Source organism: Hyaena hyaena, unplaced genomic scaffold (genome assembly GCF_003009895.1).
Source record: "Hyaena hyaena isolate Hyena2069 unplaced genomic scaffold, ASM300989v1 scaffold_7, whole genome shotgun sequence".
Classification (NCBI taxonomy): Eukaryota; Metazoa; Chordata; class Mammalia; order Carnivora; family Hyaenidae; genus Hyaena; species Hyaena hyaena.
The window spans coordinates 8,345,120-8,353,874 of NW_024080639.1; positions in this window are offsets into that span (position 1 = coordinate 8,345,120).

An 8,755-nucleotide genomic window follows, 5' to 3' on the forward strand; every position below is an offset into this window, starting at 1 on the left:
TTTCATATATTGTAGGAATGTACTAGGGAAACACTGGAACTTCAATGTGTTTAACTGCGCGCTTTGATTTCTGAGACTTGGCTCCTCTATGGTTGCTCACCAAACACCCACTCCCTCTTCTTTCAGTCACAGCACCTTCATATCTCTACTGGGAACTTTTCCTTACTCATTGAGTGCAGTCTTGGGATTGTCAAGTAGTGTGGGCACATGACCCTAACATGGACAATTAGATTAGTTTTTTGGAGACTTTGAATCCTGAATGAAGTAACGCTAGAATGCACAACAGATGCGGGCCTGTTTTTGGAATGAATGAACTCTGTCAACTATTGCATACCACCTACCCCAGCCCTTCCCTGTCTGTGCAACACACTGCATGGTTCCTGTTCCAATGAAACCTGGTTCTTTAGCTCAGATGATTCTTTCTTTAATTCAAATAGAAAAAGTACTTAGAAGGATGTTGGGTTGCTCAGAGTCAGTTTTCTTTGTTTGCCATCAAAGAACCTTAATGGATACAGCCCTAAAGGAGACATAGTTGTAGAGGTTGGAATTGTTGAAAAGAAACACCTGTGACCAAAATGGGATCACTTAGGCCAAGTCACCAAACTGGGGCTTAATACCTAACTTAACTGCAGTTTCACCCTCCCCCAGAAATGCAGTCTTTACTAGCCAGTTATGAATTTTCTGGTCAGCACCAATAAGGTAATGTGTCACATGACTTCTCTATCCCCCAAAGGAAGATGGGGCAATCCACCTAGTAAGACTCTTGTTCCCAACAGAAATAAGTGACCATGCCTTATACACAGAAATAATCATTTTTCTGTGTATGACTTCCTTTCCTGCCTTTAAAAACCTTTCCCTTTCTGTAGCCCTTTGGAGTTCCACTCATGGGATACTGTCTAATTCATGAATTGATTAATAAAGCCAGCTGGATCTTTCAAATTTACTTGATTGAATTTTTGTTACTTAACAGAACAACGGTGCGTTTTTTTCTTTAACAACAAAAGCTGAAACTCTGCAGAGCTGAAGCCTAAGATCCTATTTAGCTAGAGAAGAGTTCACAGCAAACCTCCTGAGCTAACACCCCAGAACAGGAAGATAACTTTGGAGCTCAGTTTATTTCCATACAAATGGGATTTTAAGTCCTTATCAGGGTAACAGAAACAAAAAAGAATGTCATACAGACACATTTAGGGTAGCCTGGTTAATTCCTTCTTCTTTTGGAACAACTACATTATCAAGATTATGCTTCACTGCCTGTTAGACTTGCTTCTGCTGGGAAGCAGATGAATTGATTTTGAACTTCTTCTGTGATATGCTTAGTGCTTTGTCAGTAAAATTACTGTAATATCTTATGCCATCTGTCATATTCCCTTCTCGCAGCAGGAGCCCTCTCAAACCACAAAGTTCTCAAGCTGAATTTCAATCTTCAGAGTGGTTAGTATTCCAGACCACATTCTGTGGTGCTCTGCTGGCCGGCTGGGGATGGGACTGCCAAGTTAATGCTGGCCTGGTTTTTTTGTTTTCACGTGAGAAGAAGCACCCTTACCTTGGATAGTTGGGGCTGGAGACATTGATGAGCTGAGGCAATTTTGCATATATCCCATTACTGGAGACCTGGAGGCTTTGAGGTAGCTGGGCTAGGACTAGGGTGAGTTGGGTGGAGTGAGGCATTCACCTGGGGTTGCGAAATGTAAAGGAGTTTCAAAAAACTTCAGCAAGGACAGATAATATTTTAATGTGATATTTAAAGCATTAAAATTAATGCAAAAAATTTATGATGAACAAAATACAAAATACAAATATTTCTGTAAAGTCAGGGTCAAGAATAGCACTGTGCCATCATCCTGAGGCAATAAAGAAAATCAGTGGGGCTGTTCCTCCATTCCCCACTGCCACCCCTCCACCTTTCCAGGGCATTTCTGTACATGGCCAGTGCTTCCAGCCCTGCTTTGTGTGTTTCAGCCATGAACCTGAACTGACACAGTATTTCAAAGTTGGTCTGCAGCTTGGTGTGGCTGTGGGTATCTTACTTTGCCATCATGTGTAAGTGCCAGTTGAACTAGATATAAAATTCTGAGTTTTCTCTCATCACTTTTTTTTTTAAATGTTTTATTTATTTCTAGGAGAGAGAGAGAGACAGCATGAGCAGGGGAGGGCCAGAGAGAGAGGGAGTCACAGACTGAAACAGGCTCCAGGCTCAAAGCAGGCAGTCAGCACAGAGCCAAAAGCGGGGCTCGAACCCACGAACCGCGAGATCATGACCTAAGCGAAAGTCGGACGCCCAACCGACTAAGCCACCCAGGCGCCCCTCTCATCACTTTGAATGGATGAAAACCAATTGCATTTGAGTGTTCCTGTCCTATTACTGTTCATATTTGGGTGATCTGCCTTTCACTCCACATCTTTTAAAGGCTGCTCTTTGTCCCTAATGTTCCCAAATATCAATATATTTTTGTGTGTGAATTTTTATCTATCCCTTTTTTTAAATTTTTTAAAAATGTTTTTTATTATTTGTAGGAGAGAGAGAGAGAGAGACAGCGTGAGCAAGGGAGGGTCAGAGAGAGAGGGAGTCACAGACTGAAACATAGGCTCTAGGCTCTGAGCTGGCAGTCAGCACAGAGCCCAACGCGGGGCTCGAACCCACGAACCGCGAGATCATGACCTAAGCGAAAGTCGTACGCTTAACTGACTAAGCCACCCAGGCGCCCCTTTATCTATCCCTTTGAGTTCTTTCAATATATTAACCTTAGGTCCTGAATATTTCTTTTAATTTTGGAATTTCTCATTCATTATTTTCAAAAAGCATTTCTTCCTTTCTCTTGTGTCTTCCATGTAGGTCTTCTATTACATGGATGTTGATCCTTTTGGTTCTGTGTGCCACATCTCTCGCATTTTGCATTGCTTTATTTCTATTTTTTTCCTGAGAGGGAAAGTGTTTCTAAGTGTCTCTAAGTCAGTGTTTCTCAAATTTGACTACATATTAGAATCACCTGCGAACTTTCACTACTGCATGCCTCAAACTAATCAAATGAAGCTCTCTGGTGGTGAATACTTTTTTGTTGTTATTTTTACTTATTTATTTTTGAGAGAGAGAGAGCAAGAGTGCAACTGAGGGAGGCGCAGAAAGAGAGAAAGAGAGAAGTAGAATCCCAGGTGGGTTCCATGCTCAGTGCTGAGCCTAACGAGGGGTTTGATCTCACAACTGTGAGATCATGATCTGAGCTGAAATCAAGAGACAGATGCTTAACCAACTGAGCCACCCAGGTGCCCCTGGTGGTGCATACTTTTAAATCTCTTAGAGAATTCCAGTGTGCAGCCAGTGTTGAGAATCATGTCAGCGCTTCTCACACTTTAGCATACATGCTTATCACCTAGGAACCTTGTTAACATGTGTGTTCAGATTTGGATAGGTCTGAGAGTTTCCATTTCTAACAAGTTCCTAGATGCTGTTGCTGCTGTTGGTCAATGGATCATATTTCTTTTGTTGGAAAATTCTATATGACCTACCATTAGCCACCCTCCACCTTCATGGAGCTTAGAAACTGGACAGGGAGAAAGCCAGGCAATTGTGGTGGAGTATGATAAATACTACGGAAGTTGTTCATGAGGCACATTGTGGGGACATCAGTCCCAGGCTTGTGTGTATGATTGGATGGTGTAATCACTATGAGCATCATAGAAGACTTGCCTGGAAAAGATGATCTCAAAGCTGATACCTGAAAGATTACAGGGAAGAGTCTTCTTGGTAAAGAAAATGGCACAGGCAAAGTCCAGAAAGTCAGAAAGAGCACAGTGTGTTTGGAAAACCAGGAGAAGGTGGGTCTGGGATTAGGAGGAAGTGAGTAGGGCAGGGTTATGCAAATACAGGGCAGATTTTGTATTCATTTGAACTTTTGATATTTTATTCAATATGAATTTCTTTGCATTAATTCTGATTTTTAAACATATTGCATTAAAATATCGTTTTTCTTATTTACTGAGGTTTTGCTGCTCCTTTCAATTTTGCCCCTGAGGTTAGTGCCTCACTTGCTTTACCTTAGTCCTAGTAGCTGGCCTTGGAGCAATATAGATTTCTGAGAGGCATAAGTAGTAAAAGATGAAGCTGGCATAGTACAGAGGCCAGATCTGGAGAAACTGTATGCCTCATTAAAGAATTGGGCTTTATGTCTCAATTCTGCTTGAAGCTGTCCAGTGGTGCATGGTTGCCCTTGAAGAGTCCAATTTGGCTTTGCAAGGATCACACTGATTACAAGGGATTGAAGGGAGCAGCCTGGAGAAAAAATTCTTCCTTGTTCCACTGACTGTTTCCAAAAGAGACCCTTGCTTCATGTTCTGGTGGCAAGCTATCTGGGCTTGGATGTTACCATCCTCAATGGCACCTATATGTAGTCCTTATTTCTCATTATCCATTTTCCTGCAATGTGCATATAAGGTGGATGCAAGATTAGCTCATTGATTAATGGATCATTGGGAGCCCCATCTTTCTCACACTGCTTTTTACATTGCAGAGGGTCTGTTAAAAGAATATCAATGAGGTTGTTAATGTAGCAAACAGGATTTTCTGGTGGAACCAAAGCTTTGAGAATCAATAAAACATTAAAAAAGGTTAAACACTTTATTGGATAAGTCAGAACATATTCTTTAGTTAATGATACAGCTTTGAGGGAAAGTGGAATATGAAAAGGCAAGGTAATATCACTCTGTAATGGGAAAACACCACATAAAAGGACTATATTATCAGTCTGACACTTGAATTCAGTGTATACACTCATTATGACTAAATTTGGAATAGCAGGATGAGGTCTCCACAGAAAAACAGCAAGATAGGTGGGAGATAAGAATGCCAAGGGGCTCTGGTGCTTTCATTGGTTGTGTGACATCTATGCCTCAGTTTCCTCACTTGCAGATGGGGCTAATGTACCATGTTCTGCTTCCTCATGGGGATGTTATGAAGATCTGATGAAATGAAAGTTATCAAATATCGTATGCATGTTACAGTTTTTGTCTATAATCACAATGAGTAATAATCTCAGGGAAGAATCTCTGAGCAAGAAGAGGAAGTGGAGAAAGAAGCTACAGAGCAACGCAGCTGCACTGGTAGGGATCCCTTGTCTGGAAGCTCTGATTGGTTCCTTAATGAATAAAATTGCTGCTTCCATTCATTTTCTCTAGGATTCTTACGGATTTCTTATGCACTTCCATTTACAGGATCTCACTCCCTTTTCCTGGAAAGCTTTCCTCTCTCCTTTTTATAGAAAACTCCACCCATCCTTAGGGCCCAGTTAAACCATAAGAGTGGGGGTATGTTCCTATCCATCTCCCCCACCTCCCCAAAGCTGGGAGGGGTTTATAGAAGCATGACAGACCTTTTAAGAGTAGTTGACTCTAGTGACGTTAATTGGAAAATGTAAGTTCTTATTTAAGACATTGTTCAAGTGTAGAAGTTGCAAGATTTCTTAGAAAATAAAACAAAAAAACCCCACAGGCAAGTTGGAAAAAACGTAACATCACTAAGACTTCAGCTATGCCTTGCCCCTCCTAACGCTATCCCTCTGTGCCTATGAAGGGTGAGGCTCAGTACTCTCCCGCCTCCTCCAGGAAGCTCTCCTCAACCATTCCAGTCCACAATACCTCTGCACTCTTTAGGCACTTGCTGTTTGAATTTCACAACTTAGCCCTGAAATTGTCATGGTGCTGAATGAATCCCTGTGGTTGTCCAAGCACAAATCTTGGTTTTCTAAAGGAGACTGGGAGTTCTCTGAGGCAGGACTAAATCTTCTCTTATATGCAGTGAGGCAGGGCCAGGCCTCTCTAAGCACATGTTAAGCAATGGCCTAAAAGAATTCTAGTCCCCCCAATGACATTCTACTGAAAAAGGTACTGGAAGTATTGCTGCTACAAATCATGGCAGAAAGGTGGAGCTACCTTGTGATGCTGGAACATGTCAAGAAGCTGACTTCAGGTTGGGAAAGCAAACAGGGACATGGAGAGGCACTTCAGCTTTGCCCCTAATAAGACAAGGATGAGATAAGCATTAGGTGCAACAAGGTCTGAAGTTGAAAACAGGAGGACAGCTGCAGAGGAAGCTGCAGGATAATGTGAAAAGTCCTGGGAGAATGCAGCTGAGCATGTGAAGAAGCATGAGGGAAAGTGCCTCATTTCTGGATGGAAGAGGGGCTTAGAGGTGAGCAGCCTGCCCAGGATGGGAAGAGTCTTGCGACGCTGCTCAGCCTTATGTTCTTCTGCTTTAGTTCCCACTGGGTGCCCAGGTTTGGTCAGCTTGTTTAAAGGCAGGACACACCATCCCTGTGGGTGGGGTGCATTCATTCATTTAGAAACACAAGTGATGTACCAGTGAGCAAAACAGACACAAATTCTGCTGTCAGAGAGCTCACGTTCTAATGGAGAGACAACAAACAAATAAACAAAAATAAAGTGAAATAAGCTCAGTGTTACAAAAGAAAGAAACCAGACTGGTGTTACTGTGATTGGAAGGTGAGAGGCCTTTCTGAGGAGGCCACATGGAAGCCAATGCTGAGTGATGAGAGGAGCGGAGACTGTGGCCATCTGGGAGAGAAGAGTCTTCAGATGGAGAAGAGCAGGGGATGAGGCCTGAGGCAAGGATGAGCTAGGTGTTTTCTGTGTTCCAAGGAACAGGAATGAAGTCAGTATAACTGGAAGGTAGAGAGAGGCAGAGAGAGAGAGACAGAGATGGAAAGACAGAGAGAGAGAGAAGAGGGGATGCCCAGGCACCCATTCCAGGGACAAAGGAAGGCAAATTACTCTGATTGCTGAGTGGAGGATGGTAAAACCGGCAAGTGGTGATAGGGGCCTAGGCCATGGTGACTCCTCTCCTTCACCCACCTGGACTTGCCCCATTTGTAGTGCCCCCACTCATGAGCCGTGCCAGGCATTGCAGCAATGAGGGCTATGGTAGAACTTGGCCAAATCCCCAAGCCTCTGATCTCTAGCCTGCTCATCTGGAAAACAGAATTGGTAACAGCATCTTCTTCATAGGGTGCTGGTAAAGGACACTAGAACATCTCTGCACCAATCATGGGAACAAGAAGAACCTGATGCAAGGTGGCAGCTCGTGATTCTATGCTCCACATTTCTCCTACATCATGGTGTTTCTGAGATCAGGATGTGGTGTATAGTTGTGTGCATTTAATGTACATTTGGGAAGGTCATTCAAAAATTAATGTCATCCTAGAATTGAGGAAATACAGTGTTATGGGCCCACTCTTCTCATGCTAATCTCTGTACCTTTGCCCTCCCCTCTACGTTTTGAAAGCTTGCCTTTCCGTCGGAAGCCCTACTTTTCCTAGCAGCCCTCCCTAACTCCCAGCCCATGGATGGCATCCTGGGCCCTGCCAACTCTACAACTGCTTACCTTCTGGAGTCTCCAGTGTGAGGCTACCAGCCTTCCAGGGTCAGCCTCAAACTTCTTCACTGTTTTCCACCAATACTGAGTTCCCAATGGGTGTTTGAGAAGCCTCTGATGAAGAATCCTCACTCAGGTATGTATCCTGACAGCTGTTTCTGTCAGGAGCTGTGCTCCAGTCTACAGCTTTCCTGATGCTTTGCCAATCTTTCTAGCTGCCAACATCAACCCTGCCTCCATCATCAGGGGAAGAGTAGGGCCTCCTTCCTTCCTTGATGGAGAGAGACTCATGAAGAGGCATTACTCCTTGATGGCCACCTCCACCTGACTCATGGGCTTGCTTTCAAGCTGTTCCTCTAGTGTCATTTCATGACAGTCTAATACACATCATATCAACAAGTTTCCTTTAAAAGCCCTAGGGCAAAAAGGTCATGTGCTGCTGGCCACCTCCACCCCCTCTCTTTCCACAGAGATGGTTATTTGAAGATGCTCTCCATTGGTTCCCATTAAAGTTGATGTGGTACGGAGTTCTCAATGATCAGGAAATGCTTCCTGCAAAAGGGAGTATGCTGAGGAACAAGATCCTCAAAGGGGGAGATTCAGAAGAAATGATGTAGAAAAAAACAGTTGAGTGTCATCCCTGACACTATATTCCCATATGGAAAAGCTAATCACAGTTTCTACTGCTGATGGGGGGGAAGTTTCAATCATACTGATGAGGTTGACATCATCTCTGCTTTCCTTTCCTGCCACGAATGTAGATGTGATGTTTGAACTGTGGCAGCCATCTTGTGACCATGAGCAATTACTATATGCCAGAAACTGTCCAGAGTTGTACCAAATCCTCATTGCAGTCCTATGAGGAAGGGGCCGTTATCCACCTCATTTTACAAGTAAGGAACTCAGGCCTCAGAGAGTGGAAAGCACATAAGTTTAGATAGTAGAGATGGTATTTGAACCCATCTAGCTCCAAGGGTTAGCACTATTAAATATGAACTCTACACTTTTCATAAAAGCTTGAGACAATGGAACACAGAGAGGACTACAGCTTCATGGCAGCACTCTCTGTCTGTGCTGGGGTGCTGCTCAATGTCTCTCTTTCTTTCTCTGAGAACAGGTGGGATGAAAGTGGAAAACTGAAGCAGAGCATGTTGGGAGACTCCCTGTGAGGTTGATATTTAATCATTTGTCTGTTTAACTCCAATGAGTGAGGGTGCAAATGCAGCCCAAGGTGTGTTGTTTTAGTAATAAATCAGATGTGAGTGCTTGCAATTCCTTAATTATGTATATTTTTCTCAGGAAAAGTTTAAGGACCTCAGCAGGTGCTTGCTCTCTGGGCCTCATTATTGTTGACAAAGCCAGGATTTATGT